The sequence below is a fragment of the Oryctolagus cuniculus genome, chromosome 5 (genome assembly GCF_051225735.1).
Source record: "Oryctolagus cuniculus isolate XC-2025 breed Fujian yellow rabbit chromosome 5, ASM5122573v1, whole genome shotgun sequence".
Taxonomy (NCBI): Eukaryota; Metazoa; Chordata; class Mammalia; order Lagomorpha; family Leporidae; genus Oryctolagus; species Oryctolagus cuniculus.
In genome coordinates this window covers 75,022,797-75,047,956 of record NC_142871.1, presented here as the reverse complement: position 1 = coordinate 75,047,956, position 25,160 = coordinate 75,022,797, and the positions used below count along the sequence as shown (strand labels likewise).

General features: G+C 42.5%; 1 pseudogene; it reads left to right on the top strand.

Annotated features, from left to right (window-relative positions):
- Positions 1 to 210: 210 nt before the first annotated feature.
- LOC100355554 (folate receptor alpha pseudogene) lies at positions 211 to 25,066 on the top strand (annotated as a pseudogene).
- Positions 25,067 to 25,160: the final 94 nt, after the last annotated feature.

Here is a 25,160-nt window from a genome sequence, read left to right as displayed (position 1 = left end):
GAATAATTGATGAAATCAGAAAATTCTAATTTTTTCAACTTTTTAAAAAAGGTAACAGAAAATGGGCTATACACTAAGTATCTTATACCTGTTTCTCAGAAAAATTAATCATAGGTTACTTTGCAAAATGACCACAGTAATCAAAGCTCTTCATTCACTCCCTCTACCAAGGAAATCTGTCCCTAATTCCTTAGAAAGCATGATGAGCAAATGAATGCGGAGCTTTTGTATCCACACTTTACTGAAAACTGGGATAGCTCCTGCGTCCTCATTACTCAGCAATTACCAGAGGCAGTTTCTACAAAGACAAGGTAAGTGCATCCAAGTGACTGTGGCTCTGGATAGACTTGTCCTGGCCTAAAATTTATTAACTGTGACACAATGAATTAAACTGCCTGCAACAACAGCATCCTAAATGAGCACTGAATTGAGTCCTGACTGCTCCACTTCTAATCCAACTCCCTACTGATGCACCTGAGAAAGCAATAGAAGATGGCCCAAGCAGTGGGTCCCTTTCACCCATGTGCGAGACCCAGTCCTTGGGCCCCTGCACCCACATGAGAGACTCAGAGGAGGTTCCTGGCTCCTGGCTTCAGATCAGCCCAGCTCCGACCATTGTGGCCATTTGGGGAATGAACCAGTGGATAGAAGACCTCTCTCCCTTTCTGCCTCTGCTTCTCTGTAAGTCTGCCTTTCAAATAAATAAATAAATCTTTTAAAAAATAATAAAATAATGGTGGAGTTAGAATCATGCCAGGGGATCCCAATTCAATCCCATCAAGGTGGCATGTACCAATGCCATCTCACTGTTCCAGGTGATCAGTTTCAGTTCACAGTTGGTCATGGTGGAGGGACTGGGAGTCAAAGGGAGCACATAGACAAGTCTAGTACCTGCTAACACTAACCGATGGAGTAAATAAAGGGGAGAGTGATCCAACATGGGAAGTGAGATACTCAGCAGACTCATAGAATGGCAGATGTCCTAAATAGCACTCTGGCCTCAGAATCAGCCCTAAAGGCATTCGGAGCTGGCTGAAAAGCTCATGAGAGTATTTCAGGCATGGAAAGCCAAGACACTCTGGCAAAAGATCTCTGTGAGTGAGATCCCAGTGGAAAGAACAGGTCATCAAAGAAGGAGGTACCTTTCTCTGAAGGGAGGAGAGAACCTCCACTTTGACTATGACCTTGTCTAAACAAGATAAGAGTCGGAGAACTCAGAGGGCTTCCATAGCCTTGGAAACTCATGACTGGAGCATAGGGAGATTACTGATGCCATAAACAGGAGTGTCAATTGGTAAAGTCAACCAGAGGAGTCACTGTGCACTTACTCCTCATGTAGGATCTCTATCCTTAATGTGCTGTACATTGAGATTTAATGCTATAACGAGTACTCAAACAATATATTTCACTTTGTGTTTCTATGGGGGTGCAAACTGTTGAAATCCTTACTTAATGCATACTAAACTGATCCTCTGTAAAAAAAAAAAAAAAAAAAAATTATCAATTCCCAACTTGACTCTCACTGGGATTAAACATGACAATAGGTCTGCTCTGATTTCATCATCATTTAAAAAAAATCATCTATTATTTTTCACTTTATGTTTCTGTGTGGGAGCAAACTGTTGAAATCCATACTTGATGTATACTAAGCTGATCTTCTGTATATTAAGATAATCGAAAATGAATCTTTATGTGAATGGAAGGGGAGAGGGAGTGGGAAAGGGGAGGGTTGTGGGTGGGAAGGACGGTATGGGGGGAAGCCACTGTAATCCATAAGTCGTACTTTGGAAATTTATATTCATTAAATAAAAGTTTAAAAAAAAAAGATGACAAAAAAATAATAATAAAATAAAATAATTATACAAAAACAAAATGCAAAAAATTTATAAAAGCAACATTCAGGATTAGAGTTTAGAAACTTCTGGGTGATTGGGATTCTGGAGAAAGGAAGACCCAAGAACTGAAGACTTGGAGGCCAAGCTAATCTTGACTTTGCTATCAACAGACTGGGTTGCTCTGGGTAAGTGGTATAGCTAACTTGAGAGACCACCTCATTTGCAGTCTGAATAGCTCATCATAAAGTGCATTCTAGTCCTAAAATTCAAAATTTCCACAATAACTTCAGTAGTGTTTAGCTATTGATTATAATTTCTATTGTCTCTTTGTGAGGACTCAACTCGGGTGCACTGTGCATTTGCCACCGTCTCTATTGGACTTCCACACTTGGTAGCTCTGGGATATCTACTGGAAGAAAGTCCCCTTTACATTGGGGGCTCCCCAGAGAAATGAGGCAACAGTCCTCTGTGGCCCCTGTTGTGTCTCCTGTCAAAAATGCTTGCTCCTGAGAGAGTGGAGACAGACAGGAGCGAGGGCTGGCAAGGTGGAATGCTGCATTAACTCTCCTGCTCTTCCATCTCGATGACTCAAGATGAGAACCCTTTTATCTTGTTGGCAGAACAACTCATGGCCTGTTCAAGACCTCTTCTACTTCATGCCGAGATTATACACTTTGAACTTCAAAGCTTCAAAAATAGCACACCCTACATGAAGGGTTCCTTCTTTTTTGCTTCCAAGTTCTGCCATATCCACACATCCTGAAATCATTTCTACCACGAGAGCAATGGCGCCGGCCTCGGGGGAGATTCTGACAGTCTGGGTAAGCACACCCAGGCACAAGGTGAATCCCTGTTTCACCGGAAGGACGGGGGCATCAGTTATTCTGCTGTTAATTGGCACGTTGGTACCCCAGCTCCACCTGTGGCCCATCTAGCAGACCAACATTCATATGTATTTCCTAAAAACCAGGACATCAACCCTTTCTTCTCAAAGAAAATCAAGGGCCTGAGTTTTAAAACGGAGTAGTCAAAGCCTTTTCCACATGCATTCCTAGTGAATAGTCTGCTGTTACACCAGATACTGTCCTATTTATTGGTTGTTTTTTCATTCTATTCTGTATCCTTAGAGGCCCTGGGCACCAATAAAACAAAATTATTCCACTCAGAATCACTGCTAGTGATTTTAACTTCGCATTCCTGGATGTTTTGTTATTTTGGTTGTTGTTTTCATATTTCTAATTCCATTAGAATTTGTGATTAAATGTGCCTGTCTAGCTTTTATGTGTCTTTTTTTTTATAACTGTGTCACTTAGAGTGGATTTTCTGATATATTTCTCTCAGTGAAATTTAATTACATGAGCTCAAGGTTATAGTTTAGAAAAAGCTCATATGAGTGACTAACTTCAACCAAATTACTGCAAGAGTCATAAATCCCTAAAGCCTGTATTAAAAACTGAGTTATGAAGGGAAAAAATCATTGTGAGTTTTTTCTGATTCATGTGATTGATCATGTAACTGATTGCAAGGTCATAGGGGTCTGTTGTCTTTGGAAGTTAAGCTATCATAATTTTTATTTAATTTCATCTAACACACAAGCATTTATTAGGCACTTGTTTTGTGCAAAGCACTGTGCCAAGCATTATAAGAGATATAAAACTGAGTAAAACAGGATGGCTGCCTACCAAAGAGGGACATGTTCTTCCGAAACAGTTGGAAGCAAGTGCTATTGAGTAACAAAACTAAACATGGTGGCTGTGTGAAGAGAGGAGAAGCATGGAAGGCTTGTAAGAGGAAGGAAAATTTGACCTGTCCCTTGAAGACTGAAAAGACCATCACAAGAGGATACAAATGTGGGCCAAAAATAAATAAATAAAGTAAAAAGATAATATTCTTAATATGGAAGCATATATAAACCAGATAGTTCATAATACATATCACAAATGTAACAGTGATTAATATCTTTAATATATGATAAGGTTATACAGTTTAACAACAACAACAACAAAACACTAAAATCCCCAACATAAAAACAAATAAAAGACACACACTTACAGGAGAGGAAATGCATGTGATCACTAAACAAGAAATATGTTCAAGCTCACTAGTAATCAAAGAAATGCAAATTCCAACAGTTACAATTTTTTTAAAGATTTATCCGTTTATTTGAAAGGCATAATTATTTTTAAAATTACAGAGAGGCAGAGAGAAAGATAAGTCTTCTATCCGCTAGCTTACTCCTAAATGGCCACAATGGACAGAGCTGGGCCAATCTGAAACAAGGAGCCAGGAGCTTCCTGTGGGTCTTCCACACAGGTGCAGGGGCCCAAGGACTTGGGCCATCCTCTGCTGCTTTCCCAGGTGCATTAGCAGGGAGCTGGATGAGAAGTGGAGTAGCCAGGACTTGAATCAGTGCCCACATGGGATGTGCCACTGCAGGCAGCAGCTTTACCCACTACACCACAGCTCCAGCGCCAACAGTTACAATTTTTTAACCATCTCAAATAACAAACACTTCTAGAGGATACTGTTTAGGACTTTCAAAATATAATAAAATGTTTATTTCCCCATAAATTGTCATAACCCCTCTGGAAAATAATTTTATGTTGTAAATTAAGAGCAATAGAAAATATCACCTTTGTTTCCCAAAGTAATTTTGCAACTAGGAATTTGTCATGAAGAAATAATTGACGTACATGTAATTTTTATGTGAGATTATTTTCAGCAAAAAAATATTCTTGAAAAAAGCAGATTGGCTAAATGTTATGATAGATTCCTTTGATGAAATATATAGTCTTCGGCCAGCGCCGCGGCTCAATAGGCTAATCCTCCACCTGCGGCGCCGGCACCCTGGGTTCTAGTCCCGGTTAGGTCACCAGATTCTGTCCTGGTTGCTCCTCTTCCAGTCCAGCTCTCTGCTGTAGCCCAAGAGTGCAGTGGAGGATGGCCCAAGTGTTTGGGCCCTGCACCCACATGGGAGACCAGGAGAAGCACCTGGCTCCGAAGCGGCCATTGTGGGGTGAACCAACGGCAAAAGGAAGACCTTTCTCTCTGTCTCTCTCTCTCTCACTGTCCACTCTGCCTGTCAAAAAAAAAAAAAAAATACAGTCTTCAAACATGAAATTTGTTAAGAATTTTTAGAAATGGGAGAAAGCTAATAATTCACTAGTGAGTGAATAAAACAAGATACAAGATAGTATCAACAGCATTTTCTTTTTTTAAGATTTATTTTATTTGAAAGGCAGAGTTACAGAGAGGCAGACAGAGAGAGAGAGAGAGAGAGAGAGAGGTCTTCCATCTGCTGGTTCACTACTCAAATGGCCGTGACGGCCAGAGCTGAACCAATCTGAAGCCAGAAGCCAGGAGCCTCTTCCAGGTCTCCTATGCGGGTGCAGGAGCCCAGGAACTTGGGCCATCTTCTACTGCTTTCACAGGCCATAGCAGAGAGCTGGGTCTGAAGTGCAGCACTGAGACTCAAACTGGCGCCCATGTGGGATGCCAGCACTGCAGCTGTGGCTTTACCCACTAAGCCACAGCGCCAGCCCATACAGCATTTTCAAGAATGTATCTGGAATATATCTGGATATATATGTGTGTGTATACTTGTATATATGGAAAGGTTTATAGAAATGCATTAAAATACTTGTAATAGTTATTCTATTAGTTATTTCTGGATAGAACTGCGGTTGCTTTTTCTTCTTAGTGTTTCATTTTTCCATATTTTTAAAGGATTAGTTAGCTCTTTTCTTTTTTAAAACTTGTATTTAATTATTTGAGAAAGATAGAAGACAAATAGATAGGCCCAAGACCCACCCGAGACATCTGGAAGAAGCTCCTGGCTTCTGGCTTTGGCCTGGCCCAATCCCAGCCATTACAGCCACCTGAAGAGTGAACCAGTGGATGAAAGATATATCTCTCTCTCTGCCTTTCTCTCTCTCTGCCTCTCTCTCTCTCTCTCTCTCTCTGACTTTCAAATAAAAAAATAAATAAGTAAATCTTTTAAAGAGATAGGTGATAGATACAGAAATAGATGATACTTATTAGAAGAGAGAGAGAGACAAGAGAGAGACAATGAGTGCTTATCTTTTGGTTCACTACCCAAATGCTGATAATGGCCAGGATGCAGGCAGGCTGAAGCTAGGAGCAACAAACTCAATCTAGGTCACCCATGTGGGTAGCAGGAACATAAACCTTTGAGCCATCACCACTGCCTCCCAGGGTCTGCATTAGCAGGAAACTGAAGTAGGGGTTAGAGTCAGCTCTGGAATCCCAGTACAGAATCTTAACCAATGGGCATAATGCCGCCTCTTCTTCACTTGAATACATACTACTTTCATCATTAGGAAAATCATTATTTTCAAACCCACTTAGTCACTTTCTTTCCTTTGTCCTTCCACATCTGATCCAATAAACTCAAAAGAAGCACTACCTACATACAGCATTACTGGTCCCCCCCCACCCCCGCATTTGCTCTTCCTTTACAAGGCAGGTAGCACTTTGCAGTAGCACTGGCCCAAATCAAATCCAAATCTGCCTTCTGCTGCTGCTACGTCACAGAAATTTCTCCCCAGGCAAGAGCCATGATTTATTATCACAGATTCAAGCCTTTATTCTTCTGCATTCTAGACGTTTTGTCTGAGAATTAACATAAAGATTAACATTTTTTAGTGAGGAAGTATCTCTGCTCAAAATGTTTTCTTTCAATTATAATCTCTCATTAAATTCTAATCTTTCATTTATACAAAACAAATCAGTTGTTTCTATAAATCTGAGTTCTGTATATCCAAGCTACTTAGAAGAAAAGATTTCTAAAATTTGTAACCAAATACACTGAAGTCTGACTGTATTAAATGGACCCTCATCATATATAACAATACCAAGCCCTTTTAAACTAAAATAAAGAAATGATAAGTAGGAAATATTTTCATCTATTTGGGGAAACACCGTCTCTTGTAAAGCCAGGGTGATCTTATTCACTATGATAATTTCAGGGGCTGGTGTTGTGGTGTAGCAGGTAAAGCTGCCACCTGCAGTGCCGGCATCCCATATAGGCACCTGTTCGAGTCCTGGCTGCTCCACTTCCAATCCAGCTCTCTGCTATGGCCTGGGAAAGCAGTAGAAGATGACCCAAGTCCTTGGGCCCCTGTACCCATGTGGGAGACCCAGAATAAGCTCCTGCCTTCGGATTGGCACAGCTCCAGCCATTGCAGCCAATTGGGGAGTGAACCAGGTGTTAGAAGACCTCTCTCTCTCTCTCTCTCTCTCTCTCTCTCTCTCTGCCCCTCCTTCTCTCTGTGTAACTCTGACTTTCAAATAAATAAATCTTTTAAAAAATATAATTTCAGCTACATTCTATGAGGAAGAAAAAGCAGATGTTAGCTTACAAAAGGAAGATAACTTGAAGGGTGTACCTGAATTATATTACTCTCCAAGAAAAGAAGAGTAGGCACATTGTCTGTGTTTGGACAGAGGTCAATATTGGTTAAAACTATAAAGCTGGCTAAAGAAAACTCAGTCTACAATCTCAACTATAAAAGAAACATTATTTAATTTTCATTAATTGAACCCAGTTTCTGCCCTAGGTCCTGTCCCACTGGAGGTAAATTAGGGTCATTTCTAGGCTCTAATACCATCCCCAAGCTGCATCAGAAATCAGAGGGCTGGGGCGGGAGTTTGGTCCGGTGGTTAAGAGCCACTTGAGGGCCCGGTATTTAGTGCGGTAGTTAGGGGTGTAGCTTGGGATGCCTGCATCCCACATCAGAATGCCTGGATTCATGTGCAGGCTCCACCTGATTCCAGCTTCCTGCTAATGTGTGCACACTGGGAGGCAGCAGTGATGGCTCTCTGTCACCCACATGGGAAGCCCCGGCTCATGGTTTTCGCCTGGCCCAGTTCTGGCTGTTATGGGCCTTTGGGGAGTGAACCAGTTGCTGGAAGATCTCTGTCTCTGTCTCTCTGCCTTTCAACTGGAAAGTGAAGATAAATAAATAAAAGAAACCAAAGAGCATTCATGGTGTCTGGAGAAGGAGGAAGACCTCTAGCAGCTCTCTGGTCACGGGTGCTGCAGGCATCCTAACTCCTCAAGCTGACTTGGTCTCTCACGCTCTCTGCCTGCATGGGATCTTCCAGGAGGCTCCACAGGCTCACCTTACAGCCATTTCCTGCCAGCAAATCCCAAATGTTCGGAGCCCTTCTGAACCCCTACTCCCGGGGAATCTCATTCCAGGCCAGGGAACTCTCTTTCTGTCTCAACTTCTCCATGCCTCCCTGCACCACCCTATATTACCTCCCATTCTTTCACAATCAGTTGTGAATGCCCATTACATCCAGCACCTAAATCTTAAAGCTAGGCTTCCCTTTCCTAGTGCGCAGTAAGGATTGACTCATGAAACTCTCCTGGATGGTGAAGGAATTATTTCAATTATTATTTCTAAGGTAGCCAAGAGAAGACAAAGCAAAACATGATGTATTAAATTGAAGAAGTCAACATTCACATCTTTCCCTATTCATTTTAATTTCTTAAATCTCATTTTCTCAGGGGTCAGTGCTGTGGCGTAGTAGGCTAAGCCTCCGCCTGAGGTGTCAGAATCCCATATAGACGCTGGCTCCTGTCCCAGCTGCTCTTCTGATCCAGCTCTCTGCTATGGCCTGGGAAAGCAGTGGAGGATGGCCCAAGTGCTTGGGCCCCTGCGCCCACATGGGAGACCTGGAAGAAGCTCCTGGCTCCTGGCTTCAGATTGACCCAGCTCCAGTCATTGCAGCTATCTGGGGATTGAACCAGCGGATGGAAAACCTCTCTCTCTGTCTCTCCCTCTCTCTCTGTAATTCTACCTCTCAAATAAATAAATCTTTATTTTAAAAATCTCATTTTCTCACATGCACACTGGTTCTGATGTAGGCAGGCATACAGAATAAAATTGATCAGGTTTGTGAGCTGGAAGACCATGCCTTCACCACGCCCCTGTGTGACCTCATGCCACTACCTGGCCACACCTGAGCACTCACCAGCCAATCAGGTTAATAAACCACTCCCCTTTGAAAGTGAATTAAAAGCCTGGGACACAGTGTGTCCGGCCCTCCCTTCCTTTCCCAGGCCCCTTGCCAGTACGGGGCTCGCTGTGGCCCTGTGCCTCCAGAGCACGTGGCCTTTGGGGCCACCCTGCCCCATGCTTCCTATCCTGGATGCTCCTCCACGTGGCTGGTTCCTGGTACTTGGTATGAACCCAGATTTCCCTCTCTCCTTTAGACAGGGCCCTTACTCTCCTATGCATCTTTCACACTGAATAAAAGCTTAAAATGTACCATGCTGCCTTGTTCATTTATGCTGGTATTCAGAATTCTCTAGATACTGGGCAAGAACCCACATGGGCTTATTAATATTGGGAATTTATTAACAAGCATTCAGTGATGTCTTATGGCATCCCAAATTCCAATTTCTAATTGCACCCCAGATGGGACTTCTGGGAAACTTTAAGGGGGCCATATTCCGGTATCATATTTAGGGGGTCAATCACGATATCAGTTCCACAGGATGATCTTATCCCTCGTACTCTTTCTTTCTTCAAGCCATTTTCAGGTACCTAAAGTATTCACACCTTCATGCTTCTTCACTGGCTTACCCGCTGAAGCAACTTAAAGAAGGTACATCCTTTTATATTTTAGCCATTAAAGTCCTGCAGTTATTAAGTCATTCTATAATCTTGATTTTCTTTCTATTCTTTACTTATAATTGAATTTTAATTAACAAGTAAACATTGCTTACGTTTGTGGTGTATAACATGATGTTTGCTTCCGGTTTCTTCTGAGTATCTGCTGGGGTTAGGAAGGGCTGTCAGGATAAGAGATCTGGTAGGGACAGCCACTCCTTGCCAGGATTTGAGACCCAGAGGCTCTTCCTGAGGTGCCCCAGGATGCCTTAATTGTACTCATGAGGTCAAGTAACAGTGGGCAAGCACAGGTATGCACCTTCTGTTACCCTGCCAGGACTGTTGATCTCTCCCTCCCCTTAGAACACTCCTTCAGCTGAGTAGTAGCTTTTCCATCTCCTGAGGCCACTCTCTGTTCAACTGTAAAGGCAAACAAATCTCAGTATTTAGGTGTTTCCAATATACGCCTTTCTGCAAAGGGTGCATCATAGATTACATGCTTAGTATTTTGTAGCTTTTCACATTAGTTATAACACTAAGACTACTGTAGCTGCAAGTAACAGAAACTAACACAGGGGCAGGACAGAAGCCAAGAATCATCAACCACTCACAAAAATCTCTTCTCGGCTTTGGCAATCTGTGAACCTGCCTTTTGGTACAGACTGAGTTTTTCATTCTTCCATTCATAGAGCAGTTCCTAATCATAAGAGGTTTTTTTCTGTTTTCTGCTGCTATTGTTTTTACTAATAGAATATAATGGGTTATTTGTATAAAGATTCTTGTTTAACTTCCACATTATTCACAAGCATTTGATTTATTAAACCAAGAGTTCAAGTGTGGAATCTTAAATAATTTATTCCACTTTTCACTGAGATCTTTGAAATAAAAACTAAAAACAAACAAACAAGCAAACCCTCAAATGCTACAGCAAAAGTTGTGGATTTGTTTCTTCCACCTTTACTGGATTCCAAGCAAACAATACAGGATTGTTCAGGCTAACTCCACAGTGGATTAAATAGAGAGGACAAATCTCACCTTTATAAAAGGGCATAAAGAAGTGAAATGATCCCAGCTGGATAAAAGGAATCTAGCTTTCATTGGCATCTCTGATTAGTTCAAGGGATCCAAACAGCTGAATCAGAGGGAAGCCAATTCTCCATTAAAACAAGCTGGTTCCCTCTGAGCCGTGCCAAGTGAGGAGAAGGATGATGCCTGGAGCAGGAGGGGGCAGCCTGGGCAGTGGGCAGAATCTTAAGGAAGATTATTTTTCTTCCTGATATTGAACTACTGTTCCCAGGTTCCTTGTTGTTTCTTCACACGACTACTTCAGAACCTGAAATTTGCTTCGGGGTCTGGAATTTAAATTCACCCCTATCTTTCCTAATGAGCTCTTCTTGGGCCAGCTTTCGCTAGCCTCCTGAAGCAAAGGTGTTGATGCGTAGCATGATAATGAGGAACACATTATCTCATGATCATTAACTGGAGAGACAGACAAGGTAAGATGATTTATGTAGGAAAGAGAAGACAAGGGGAAAGAATCTAGGTCATGACATTGCCTGAAAAGACCAAAGGACTGATATGGAACCCGAGTTTGAAACTCAGCCAGGAAGGGCTTTCACTCAAACTCTCCACAGTGGCTTTCACATCACATGATGTGCCCATTTTTCCACTGAAGTTGAAAGTTGTCAGGCAGTTCTTTTGCATCTTCAGCAAGGTTATGAAATAGGGACAGCTTTGCTATATTCACAAGTAATTTAGAATTCCAGCTTCGAAAACATTCTAAATCAATGCATATTAGATATTTCTATCAATGCCCATTTCCTTTTCCTGCAGCCAAGATTTCCAGAACAAGTACTTACAGGCTTCTCAACATGTAAACAGCTCTCCCATTGCCCTGTTGCATGTGGGAGGCTGCTTAGCCAATGGTTAGGTCCGCAGGATCTGTAACATAGCCACCTGATTCATCCCCTCATTTCCCCCACATAAGCAGGACAAGTTATCTGTTCTTGTGACAGTCATGTCATCTCAAAAGTGGGAACAATACCAGTGCCTAGTTCACAAGACAATCAAGTGACTTAAAAATTTTTAGACAAGTGCCTAGCATATTGTAAGGCACCAATGGACTTGGACATTGCTGTTACTTATCTGTTAAAATCACTGGGAACTTGACATCCATGGGAACAATCTAAAGCCTGGATGATACAGAAAACTTTTAGAAGCAGGCATTTTGCTAATGATTAGGAAATTGCCTGGGTTCTAGTACTGTGTCCCATAGCAAATTGCCTGGGTTCTAGTACTGGCTCCACTGCTGATTCCAGCTTCCTGTTATTGAGGACTCTAGGAAGTAGCAGGAAACAACCTAACTGGTTAGATCCCTGCCACTCACCTGGGAGAACTGAATTGAATACATGAACCCCATTTTGCAGGCATTTGGGGATGGCAGCTTTCTATCTCCCTCTCAAGCTATTAAAAAAATTAAATCTTGATTTTTAAAACTAAAAATAGACTTTTAAAAAAATTGTTTGAAAGGCAGAGTTACAGAGAGTCAGAGAGAGAGAGAGAGAGAGAGAGAGAGGTCTTCTAACACCTGGTTCATTCCCTAGATAGCCAAAATGGCCAGAGCTGAGCTGATCCAAGGCCAGGAGCCAGGAGCTTCTTCCAGGTCCCCAACATGGGTGCAGGAGCCCAAGCACTTGGGCCATCTTCTACTGCTTTCCCAGGCCATAGCAGACAGCTGGATCGGAAGTGGAGCAGCCAGTACTCAAACAGGTGCCTATATGGGATACCAGCACTGTAGGCAGCGGCTTTACCAGCTACAACACAGCACTGGTCCCTAAAAATAGACTTCCACAAGTTACTCTGGAGAACAAACTTGGTCAAATTAATATTTGGACACATTTGGGGCCTTCTTAAAGAAGGCAGCAACTCCTGTCCTGCTTGCAAGGACATTATATTTTAGAAAAACAAACCTTGATTTCATGCCTTTCCAGGGTCACAATTTCTTGTAGCCATGAAAGACAAGACAAAGCTTGCTCCTTCATCAGCTATCCTGGGTCCCGGGAAGAGTAACCCCCTTCGGCAGCTGGTCTTCAGCTGGCTGCCTTCTTCCCCCGCTTCCTAGCTAGCACACATCTGCTATTCTGATAGTCTATAACATTTCAACTTCATCAGTATCAATTACTTTAGACTTCCAAGAGTATAAATAGCATGTTTTCAAAGCAGAAATTCAGTAAATATCAAGTTACCATATCAGAAAAGAAGTTCCAACTACTCTTGGCTATCCAAAAGCTTACAAATTCAAAATTTGAGCGCTCTCTTGCAATTTATTTTACAGGATTAATAAGAATATTTTTATGAGTTATGAGTCTATGTGATATGTAAATTCAGAAAGACAAAATACCCAAAAAATAACTGGAGAGAATACAAGAAAGCTCAGTATGAAAAAAATAAGACCATGAAAGAAAATGGTATTTACAAAGATTTGCATTTTGTTCGTGAAATCTAATATGTAATTCTGAATATTAAAAATGAACATTGTTTTATTTCATGCAATTTTAAAATTTTTTTATTTTGTATAGAAAAGAAGTGAAAAATTAAAACAGATTGATATGTAGGAGGGTAAAATTATGAAAGGACATTTTTCTGTATTTTTATTTTATCTGATCTGATTTGGACAATAAATTTTTAAAGCATAAATTTGAGTCCAGCATTGTGGTGGAGTGTGTGGTGTGTTTTTTTTTTTTTTTTTTTTTTTTTACAGGCAGAGTGGACAGTGAGAGAGAGACAGAGAGAAAGGTCTTCCTTTGCCATTGGTTCACCCTCCAATGGCCGCCGCAGCCGGCGCACCACGCTGATCCAAAGGCAGGAGCCAGGTGCTTCTCCTGGTCTCCCATGGGGTGCAGGGCCCAAGCACTTGGGCCATCCTCCACTGCACTCCCGGGCCACAGCAGAGAGCTGGCCTGGAAGAGGGGCAACCGGGACAGAATCCGGCGCCCCGACCGGGACTAGAACCCAGTGTGCCAGCGCCGCAAGGTGGAGGATTAGCCTATGGAGCTGCGGCGCCAGCTGTGGTGGAGTGTATTAAGCTGACACCAGTGATGCCAACATTTCATACTGGAGCACTGGATAAAATAGCTGCTTTGCTTTCAGTTCCGCTTCCTGCTAATTTGCCTGGAAAGACAGTAGAAGATACCCCAAATACTTGGGGCTCTGCCACCCATGTGGGAGACCAGAATAGAGTTTCTGGCTCCTGGCTGGTGTGGCCATTTGGGGAATGAACCAAGGGATGGAAGATCTATGTCTCTCTCTCTCCCCCATTCCAGACTTTCTCTCCCTCTCTCTGTCACTCTGCCTTTCAAATAAATAAATAAACAAATGTTTAAAAAATATAACAGAAAATATGATTTTGGGGACTGGCTCTGTGGCACAGTAGGTTAAAGCTCTGGCCTGAAATGCCAGCATCCTATACAGGCACTGGTTCTAGTCCCGGCTGCTCCTCTTCTGATCCAGCTCTCTGCTATGGCCTGGGATAGCAGTAGAAGATGGCCCAGGTGCTTGGGCCCCTAGCACCCATGTGGGAGACCCAGAAGAAGCTCCTGGCTCCTGGCTTCGGATCAGCGCAGCTCCGGCTGTCATGGCTAATTAGGGAGTGAACCAGCAGATGGAAGACCTCTCTCCATCTCTCTCTGTAACTCAGTCTTTCAAATAAATAAAATAAATCTTTTTTAAAAAAAGAAAGTATGGTTTCCTCTCTATTCATTATAATGTTGCCAGAGGTATTTCATTATAATGAATTAAATTAAAATTTAATTATAAACATTTTAACAATGATCATTAAAGTCTTTCTAATTGAAAACAGAACTGAAGGCCGGCGCCGTGGCTCAATAGGCTAATCCTCCACCTTGCGGCGCCGGCACACCGGGTTCTAGTCCCGGTCGGGGCGCCGGATTCTGTCCCGGTTGCCCCTCTTCCAGGCCAGCTCTCTGCTGTGGCCAGGGAGTGCAGTGGAGGATGGCCCAGGTGCTTGGGCCCTGCACCCCATGGGAGACCAGGAAAAGCACCTGGCTCCTGGCTCCTGCCATCAGATCAGCGCGGTGCGCCGGCTGCAGCGGCGGCCATTGGAGGGTGAACCAACGGCAAAGGAAGACCTTTCTCTCTCTGTCTCTCTCTCTCACTGTCCACTCTGCCTGTCTAAAATAAAATTAAAAAAAAAAAAAAGGAAAACAGAACTGAGAACTTGAAAAAGTACTGAGTTCAGAAAGTACCCCCATAAATCTACCCCATAATTTCAGTTTCTCTTTAGACAAGTCCCTCCAAAAGCTTATTCATTAAAGGAAATAAATGTGTACTATTAAAAACAGAGGGGTGGCCGGCGCCGCAGCTCACTAGGCTAATCCTACGCCTTGCGGCGCCAGCACACCAGGTTCTAGTTCCAGTTGGGGCGCCGGATTCTGTCCCGGTTGCTTCTCTTCCAGGCCAGCTCTCTGCTGTGGCCAGGGAGTGCAGTGGAGGATGGCCCAAGTCCTTGGGCCCTGCACCCCATGGGAGACCAGGATAAGTACCGGGCTCCTGCCATCGGATCAGCGCGGTGCGCCGGCTGCAGCGGCGGCCATTGGAGGGTGAACCAATGGCAAAAAGGAAGACCTTTCTCTCTGTCTCTCTCCCTGTCCACTCTGCCTGTCAAAAAAAAAGGGGGGGGGGGCAACTTAATTGCTTAAGATACAATTCTAAGAATATAGAGATAGCAAAGGCACTCTGGAAAACAGTCTGGATGTTCCTCAAAATATTAAGCATAGAGCTACAAAATGACACAGCATTTCCATTCCTACGTCTCAAGATGATGGAAAATGTATGTCCATGCCCTTGAACACTAATATTGATAGCAGCAAAATAGCCAAAAAGTGGAAATAATCCAAATGTCCAGCAACTGCTGAATGGATAAACAAAACATAGTACATCCATACAATGGACTATCATTTGACCATGAAAGGGAATGAAACTCATACATGCTACAACAAAGATAGGTCTTGAAATCATTGTTCTGACTGAAAAATACAAGATACAAAAGACAACACATTATACTCATGTGGCATGATTTTGGACATGTCTGGAATAGGCAAATCCATAGGGAAAGACAGTAGACTAAAGGTGGGCAGGGATGAGGGGAGCATAGGGATGTTGAGTAACAGCTAAAGGGCACACAGTTTCTTTTTGTGTTGAGGAAATGTTCTAAAAGGAGATAATGATGATGTTTGCACAACTCTACGGATGGACTAAAAACCATTGACTGAATTGTATACCTTAAAGGTTGATTACATCTCATATAAGTATACGAGTTATATCTCAGTAAATATTAGTTTTAGAAATAGCAAAAACTGAGGACATCTTGGAGAGGTGTCTTCCAGTCTCGTTTTTTGTTTTTAATGATATTGTGTTCTAAAATTAAATTTTTATTTTATGTTTTTAAACTTTTATGTAATAAATATAAATTTCCAAAGTACAACTTTTGGATTATAGAGGCTTTTCCTCCCATAACCTTCCTCCCACCCGCAACCATCCCATCTCCTACTCCCTCTCCCATCCCATTCTTCATCAAGATTCATTTTCAACTAATTTTATATACAGAAGATCAACTTAGTATATACTAAGTAAAGATTTCTACAGTTTGCACCCACACAAAAACACAAAGTGTAAAGTACTGTTTGAGTACTAGTTTTACCGTTAATTATCATAGTACAACACATTAAGGACAAAGATCCTACATGGGGAGTAAGTGCACAGTGACACCTGTTGTTGATTTAACAATTGACAATCTTATTTATGACATCAGTAATCACCTGAGGTTCTTGTCATGCGCTGCCAAGGCTATGGAAGCCTCTTGAGTTCACCAACTCCAATCTTATTTAGACAAGGCAATAGTCAAAGTGGAAGTTCTCTCCTCCCTTCACAGAAAGGTATCTCCTTCTTTGATGGCCTGTTCTTTCCGCCAGGATCTCACTCACAGAGATTTTTCATTTAGGTCATTGTTTGTTTGTTTGCCAGAGTTTCTTGGCTTTCCATGCCTGGGAAACTCTCATGGGCTTTTTAGCCAGATCTGAATGCCTTAAGGGCTGATTCTGAGGCCAGAGTGCTGTTTAGGACATCTGGTATTTTATGAGTCTGCTGTGTATCCCACTTGCCATGTTGGATTGTTCTCTTCTTTTTAATTCTATCAGTTAGTATTAGCAGACACTAGTCTTGTTTATGTGAACCATTTGACACTTAATCCTATCATGATCAATTATGGACTGAAACTGATCACTTTGACTAGTAAGATGGCATTGGTACATGCCACCTTGATGGGATTGAATTGGAATCCCCTGACACCTTTTTAGCTCTACCATTAGTGGTAAGTCCGAGTGAGCATGTGCTGAACTGTACATCTCCTCCCTCTCTTATTCCCACTCTTATATTTAACAGGGATCACTTTTCAGTTAAATGTAAACACCTAAGAATAATTGTGTGTCAATTAAACAGTTCAACCAATAGTATTAAGTAGAACAAAAAAATACTAAAAGGAATAAAATAGTAAGTTGTTCCTAGACAGACAGGACAAGGGCTGATCAAGTCATTGTTTCTCATAGCATCTGTTTCACTTCTACAGATTTCCTTTTAGGTGCTCAGTTAGTTGTCACAGATCAGGAAGAACATATGATATTTGTCCCTTTGGGACTGGCTTATTTCACTCAGCATGATGCTTGCCAGATTTCTCCACTTTGTTGCAAATGACCATATTTCATTTTTTGTTTTGTTTTGTTTTGTTTTTGCTGCTGTATAGAATTCTACAGAGTACATATCCCATAACTTTTTTATCCAGTCTTCTGTTGATGGGCATTTAGGTTGATTCCAAGTCTTAGCTATTGTGAATTGAGCTGCAATAAACTTTAAGGTGCAGACAGCTTTGTTGTTTGCCAATTTCATTTCCTTTGGGTAAATTCCTAGGAGTGGGATGGCTGGTTGTATTCTAGGGTTATATTTAGGTTTCTGAGGAATCTACAAACTGACTTCCATAGTGGCTTTACCAGTTTGTATTCCCACTAACAGTGGGTTAGTGTCCATTTTTCCCCACGTCCTCATCAGAATCTGTTGTTGGTAGATTTCTGAATGTGAGCCATTCTAGCCAGGGTGAGGTGAAACCTCATTGTGGTTTTGATTTGTATTTCCCTGATGGCTAGTGATCTTGAACATTTTTTCATGTGTCTGTTGGCCCTTTGGATTTCCTCTTGAAAAAATGTCTATGGAGGTCCTTGGCCCATCTCTGAAGTGGGTTGTTTTGTTGTTGTGTAGTTTCATGATCTCTTTGTAGATTCTGGTTATTAAACCTTTATCAGGCCGGCGCCGCAGCTCACTAGACTAATCCTCCACATAGCGGCGCCGGCACACCAGGTTCTAGTCCCGGTCCGGGTGCCGGATTCTGTCCCGGTTGCCCCTCTTCCAGGCCAGCTCTCTGCTGTGGCCAGGGAGTGATGGCCCAAGTGCTTGGGCCCTGCACCCCATGGGAGACCTGGATAACTACCTGGCTCCTGCCTTCGGATCAGCGCGGTGCGCCGGCCGCAGCGTGCCAGCCATGGCAGCCATTGGAGGGTGAACCAACAGAAAAGGAAGACCTTTCTCTCTGTCTCTCTCACTATCCACTCTGCCTGTAAAAAAAAAAAAAAAAAAAAAAAAAAAAACTTTATCAGTTGCAAAATTTGCAAACATTTTTTCCCATTCTGTCGGTTGCCTCTTCACTTACCTGACTGTTTCTTTGCAGTACAAAAACTTCTCAATTTGATGTAATCCCAATTGTTAATTTTGGCTTTGACTGCCTGTGCCTCTGCGATCTGTTCCAAGAAACCTTTGCCTGTGCCTATATCTTGCAGGGTTTCTCCGATGTTCTCTAATAATTTGATGGTGTCGGGATGTAGATTTAGGTCTTTAATCCACGTTGAGTGGATTTTTGTGTAAGGTGTAAGGTAGAGGTCTTGCTTCATGCTTCTGCACATGGAAATCCAGTTTTCCCAGCACCATTTGTTGAATAGACTGTCCTTTCTCCAGGAATTGGTTTTAGATCCTTGATCAAATATAAGTTGACTGTAGATGTTTTGATTGACTTGTGGTGTTTCAATTCTGTTCCATTGGTCTATCCATCTGTTTCTTTACCAGAACTATGCTGTTTTGATTATCACTGCCCTGTAGTATGTCTTGAAATCTGGTATTGTGATACCTCCAGTTTGTTTTTATTGTACAAGATTACTTTAGCTATGCGAGGTCTCCTGTGCCTTCATATGAATTTCAGTATAATTTTTTCCAGATCTGATAAGAATGTCTGGTATCTTTTTTTTTTTAAAGTTAAGGACTTTTGTTGCTGATTATTATTTTTTTTATTTTTTTAACTTTTATTTAATGAATATTAATTTCCAAAGTACAGAATATTGATTACAATAACTTCCCCCCCATAACGTCCCTCCAACCCGTAACCCTCCCCTTATCCACTCCCTCTCCCCTTCCATTCATGTCAAGATTCATTTTCAATTCTCTTTATATACAGAAGATCAGTTTAGTATACATTAAGTAAAGATTTCAACAGTTTGCACCCTCATAGAAACACAAAGTGAAAAATACTGTTTGAGTACTGGTTATAGCATTAAATCTCAATGTACAGCACACTAAGGACAGAGATCCTACATGAGGAGTAAGTGCACAGTGACTCCTGTTGTTGACTTAACAAATCGACACTCTTGTTTATGGCATCAGTAATCACCAGAGGCTCTTGTCATGAGCTGCCAAGGCTATGGAAGCCCCCTGGGTTCACTGACTCTGATCATTTTTAGACAAGGCCATGGTCAAAGTGGAAGTTCTCTCCTCCCTTCAGAGAAAGGTACCTCCTTCTTTGATGACCCATTCTTTCCACTGGGATCTCACTCGTGGAGATCTTTCATTTAGGTTTTTTTTTTTTTTTTTCCTCCAGAGTGTCTTGGCTTTCCATGCCTGAAATACTCTCATGGGCATTTCAGCCGGATCCGCATGTCTTAAGGGCTGATTATGAGGCCAGAGTGCTGTTAGGACATTTGCCATTCTATGGGTCTGCTGTGTATCTCACTTCCCATGTTGGACCATTCTCTCCCTTTTTTATTCTATCAGCTAGTATTTGCAGACACTATTCTTGTTTATGTGATCCCTTTGGTTCTTAGTCCTATCATTATGATCAATTGTGAACAGAAATTGATCACTGGGACTAGTGAGATGGCATTGGTATATGCCACCTCGATGGGATTGAATTCGAATACCCTGGTATGTTTCTAACTCTACTGTTTGAGGTAAGTCAGCTTGAGCATGTCCCGAATTGCACATCTCTTCCCTCTCTTATTCCCACTCTTATATTTAACAGCAATTACTTTTCAGTTGTTTCAGCACTTAAGAAGAATTGTGTATTGATTACAGTATTCAACCAAAAGTATTAAGTAGAACAAACAAAAAAAATTCTAAGAGGGATAACATATTAAGTTGCTCATCAACAGTCAGGGTGAGGGCTGATCAAGTCACCGTTTCTCATAGTGTTCATTTCACTTTAACAGGTTTCCTTTTTGGTGCTCAGTTAGTTGTCACTTATCAAGGAGAACAAGTGGTATTTGTCCCTTTGGTGATTGGCATCACCTTGAATATATAACTGCTTTTGGGAGAATGGACATTTTGATGATATTGATTCTTCCATTCCATGAACATGGAAGAGTTTTCCATTTTTTGGTATCCTCTTCTATTTCTTTCTTTAAGGTCTTATAATTCTCATTGTAGAGATCTTTGACATCCTTGGTTAAGTTTATTCCAAGGTATTTGATTGTTTTTGTTGCTATTGTGAATGGGATTGATATTAGAAGTCTTTCTTAGCCAGGGCATTGCCTGTGTATGCAAAGGCTGTTGATTTTTGTGCATTGATTTTATACCCTGCTACTTTGCCAAAATCTTCTATGAGTTCCAATAGTCTCTTAGTAGAGTTCTTTGAATCCCCTAAATAAAAAATCATATCATCTGCAAAGAGGGATAGTTTAACTTCTTCCTTCCCAATTTGTATCCCTTTAATTTCTTTTTCTTGCCTAATGGCTCTGGCTAAAACTTCCAGGACAATATTGAATAGCAGTGGTGAGAGTGGCATCCCTGTCTGGTACCAGATCTCAGTGGAAATGTGTGAAGCATCTATTCTACATGCTCCAAACTTCAACATCATTAGTCAAAGCTGATCTTAGTAAATAAGCATTGAGAATGAATACATCAAGATGTAAGAAATACCAATCCACTGGAAAGCATGGGAAACATTCAGCAAATAAATCATATACCAGCACAAAAATGTGGCTCCAACTCTGTCTCTTCCATCCAAATGAAGAATTGGGCACCCTGGGCTTCCCCTCATCCACACAGCGAAGAGTCTCAAGCAATCTTCACCTGATACAGCCATTATTTGCTAGGAATGAATGCAAATATTAGTGAAAACATTACTAATCACAATAGAATAAATCTTACCCATTGGATTTTTTTAAAATTATTTATCTGCAATAGTTACACAGAGAGAGAAAGAGAGACAGAGAGAGAGACAGAGACAGAGAGAGGTCTTCCATCCACTGGTTCACTCCTCAGATGGCCACAACCACCAGAGCTGCACCAATCTGAAGTCAGGAACCAAGAGCTTCTTCTAGGTCTCACACACTGGTGCAGGGTCCCAAAGACTTGGGCCATCTTCCACTGCTTTCCCAGGCCACAGCAGAAAGCTGGATTGGAAGTAGAGCAGCCAGGACTCAAACCAGCGCCCACATGGGCTGTTAGAATTGCAGGCGGCGTCTTTTACCCACTATGCCACAGAGCCAGCCCCTGGATTTGATCTGTATGTTATTGTCATGATTGAAATTGGCAGTGTCACACTGCAAAGATAATGAGCAGCTGTGCCTGGGACCCGAGGGAAGACCTTATAGATGAGATGGAGAATGAGTTTCCTCTCACGCAGTGCCCACAGTTGACGGCTGCTGGAAGACGCTGCTGAGAGGAATTATGAGGTCACCTCCATAATGTATCAATGATGCCTGCCAAGAGCACAGGGTGGCTGCGAATGTTTGGCAGAACGGTAGTGATATGGCCTACAGGCACCAACGGAGAAGGCAGAAGGCTATGCCTGATCGCCCACAGTTTCTTCAATGAATCCTGTCTTTTTTTCTACTCTCTGAGCCTTGGCTTGTGCTGGCTCCTCCCCCAGCATGCCCTCCTGAGCCTGGCTGCACTGCTGAGTCACTCTTTGAGTTCTCAGTATCAGTAATGACAGAAGTGTGACTGGAGACAGATAATCCTCCTCTTTCTGATCCTGAACAAAACAATTAGGGAAATGCAAAATTGGGACAAAGCACACAACAGAACTGAAAACAAGCCATGGGATTACCAGAAAGTTCAAGAAATATCTGCTGGATACAGTGCAGGCAAGTTCACATTGAAGAACGGCAGTCTGGATATGCAACGCATCATATTGGGAAGGAAGCATGATCTCTCAGAAGATTAAAGGGGAAAAATACCACAAATTACTCTTAGGTTGTAAAGGCAAAAGCAGGCCATGAGATGGTTGTGTGGAGGAGGAGGGAAGGTTCCTTTCACTGTGGGAAGAGGGCAGTTGTGGGGAGAAAGAGGTACTTCAGAGTAAGGGCTGCTTCACTGAGCCAAGAGCCAGCAGTGCAATGAGATTGTACAAAGTGGCTGAAACCCAGCTAATATTGGAACCAAGCTATGTCGAGGAGCCAGAAGCCAAATAGAGTGCATGAAATTGTGACGCATGTTTATTTTTTCCCACAAGAAAATTCTTATTTGTTTAAATAAAAGCAATATGAAATAAAGGAAAATCAGATACATATAAAACAAAAGTCTCCTCCAACTCATTGCCCAACATACATGTATACCTACCCAATGAAATTTCCAAAGATAATTTTCATAGTCTGGTTTATATTACTCCAAGCATGTTTCATGAAGGTGTAAATTTGTACTCATAAAATAAATGGGCTCATACTATTCTGAAATCCGATGCTTTATTTTAAATCTATTTTGGATAGCTTTTCACTATAGCAAATTCCAATCCTTTTCCTGGATGTAGACAAGTATACCATTATAAGAATTACCATAATATAACTAATTTCTAATTTATGAATGTTTAAATTGTTATCACTGTTTCTTCAAATATAAACAATACACATATGAGTGTATGTGATATATTGTTAATGGATGAATTTCTACAATAGAGTCATTTGCTTAGAGCATGCATATTTTTAATTGCAATTGAGATATTGTCAAATTCATTTTCCTTCCCACAATTTAGGAGAGCAATTCCCACACATTGGCTGTACTGAAGATCATTAACTTAAATGTCTAACAGCAGAATACTGCTCAAAGCAAGCATGCTACAACTATATGAGGAAATACACACAGCTATTTAAAATGATAGTGCAGGGAGCCAGCATTGTGGTGTAGCAGGTAAAGCTGCTGCCTGCAGTGCCAGCATCCCATGTGGGTGCCTGCTCGTGTCCCAGCCACTCCACTTCTGATTCAGCTTGCTGCTAATGCACCCGGGAAGGCAGTAGAAGATGGCCCAAGTCCTTGAACTCCTGCACCCTCATGGGAGACCCAGAGGAGGCTTCTGCCTCCTGGCTTCAGTCTGACATATCCCCAGCCGATGCAGCCATTTGGGAAGTGAACCAGAGGATGGATGATCTCTCTCTCTCTCTCTCTCTCTCTCTCTCTGTAACTCTGCCTTTCAAATAATAAAAATATATCTTCAATAAAATTATTGTGTAAAAGAATGATCACAGGACCTCTGCCACATGTTCAGTCTGTGTGCACACTGGCAGTTGGTCGACCTCTGCAAGTTTATTTTCTCTGAATACATTCAGTCTGGCTGTGAGTTCGTGCTCTGTTTCCTCTCTGTTCTGCACTCTTCTTCCTTACATGTGGTGCTCCATGCAAGGCAGCACCAATCTGCATCCCTTTTCCTTACACCCAGTGCAGTGCCTGGGTTAGAGTAAGTAGAAGCTCAATTAAAGTTTTCTTGCAGGAAAAAAAAAAAAAAACAACAACAACAACAAAACAAGACTATTTGGAGGAACTGCTATATACACCTTCCCCCCAAACCTGGGTTCACTTGTCTAATGAGCAGAAAGCCAATCACCGACATTGGGTTGGGGTGGTGGAAAATAGTAGGTAATTATGTGCCAAGTGCAGAACAAGAGCCAGGAAGTTAATGTTTCATTCTCAGGCTCCTGAGGAGTTGAGGTAAAGGTGTTTATTGAATGAAGTTGGGGTTGAGAGGTGCATGTTCCACTCCTGTTCTGGTTCCTGGTTGGTCAGTGGTGCCCATTGTAGGGAAGGGGCCACAGAATAGAAAGGAGATGGGATATGAACTTGCAGCTAGAACAAAATTTATTCTCAGATGTGGATAATCAACTGCCAGTGTGCACACATACTGAGAACCTGGCTTAGGGCCCAGACCTCAGCAGGCTGGGCCTTTTTACATCTTAGGTGGGCTAGGGATCCAAAGGGAAGGTGGGGGGCGAAGAAAGAGGTGAATTCTACCATGCATGTTTGGCACCAGCTTTTGAACTTGGAAAAAAATGCAGAGGATGGGGCGGGGACCACCACAGGGTATGAGACTGAATGTCTCTGAAAGAACACAGGGATTAGGAGTAGGAGCTAGAATGGCTGAGGATATGTCCTTGTTCCATCACTCGTGGCCTTCCTCTGGTCAGCCATGCAGTGTTCTTCAGGGAATTTGAGGATGGCTAAGGGGGCTTCAGTCAGTCTGGCAGCCACATGCAGTTGGCTATTGCCTTCTCACCTGGGCAAAAATTGCACTGAAGCAAGACCCTGTGAACCAATACTGATCATTGAGATGTTAATTACTGGAGAATTTTCCTAGGCCAATTGCACCACTCCTTCCATTCGGTAAATTCTTTCTGCGTAGCCCCTGGAGAAACAGGGCCTATTGCTCCATCAACACCAGCCAGGAAGCCAAACGGACACTTCCTACCTATACAGATTCAATGGGACCACTGTGGCAAGGTGGAGCCCGCCTGCAAGCGTCACTTCATCCAGGACACCTGGTTTCCCTGATCTGGGGCCCTGGATCCAGCAGGTGGACCAGAGCTGGCTCAAAGAGCAGGTCCTGAATGTGTCCCTGTGCAAAGAGGATTGTCAGCGCTGGCAGGAGAACTGTCACATCTCCAGCACCTGCAAGAGCAACTGGCACAAGGGCTGGAAATGGACCTCAGGATTTAACTAGTGCCCAAGTGGGAGCTGCCTGCCACCCTTTCATTTCTGCTTCCCTACACCTGCTGCTCTGTGCGAAGAGATCTGAAGTCATTCCTTCAAGGCTAGCTACTACAGCAGAGGGAGCAGGACCACTGCATTCAGATGTGGTTCAACCCAGCCCAGGGCAGCCCCAGTGAGGAGGTGGCCAGGTTCTATGCTGAGGCCATTAGTAGGGCTGCGCTCCATGGGGCCTGGCCTCTCCTGTCCAGCCTGGCCCCAGTGCTGTTCTTTCTGCTCAGCTGAGTGCCTTTTGTATCTCATACTTGGATATCCCTCCCCTGTTCAGCCCCATGGCTCCCAACTATTGGGTTCCTGCTCCACGGCAGGGCCACTGACA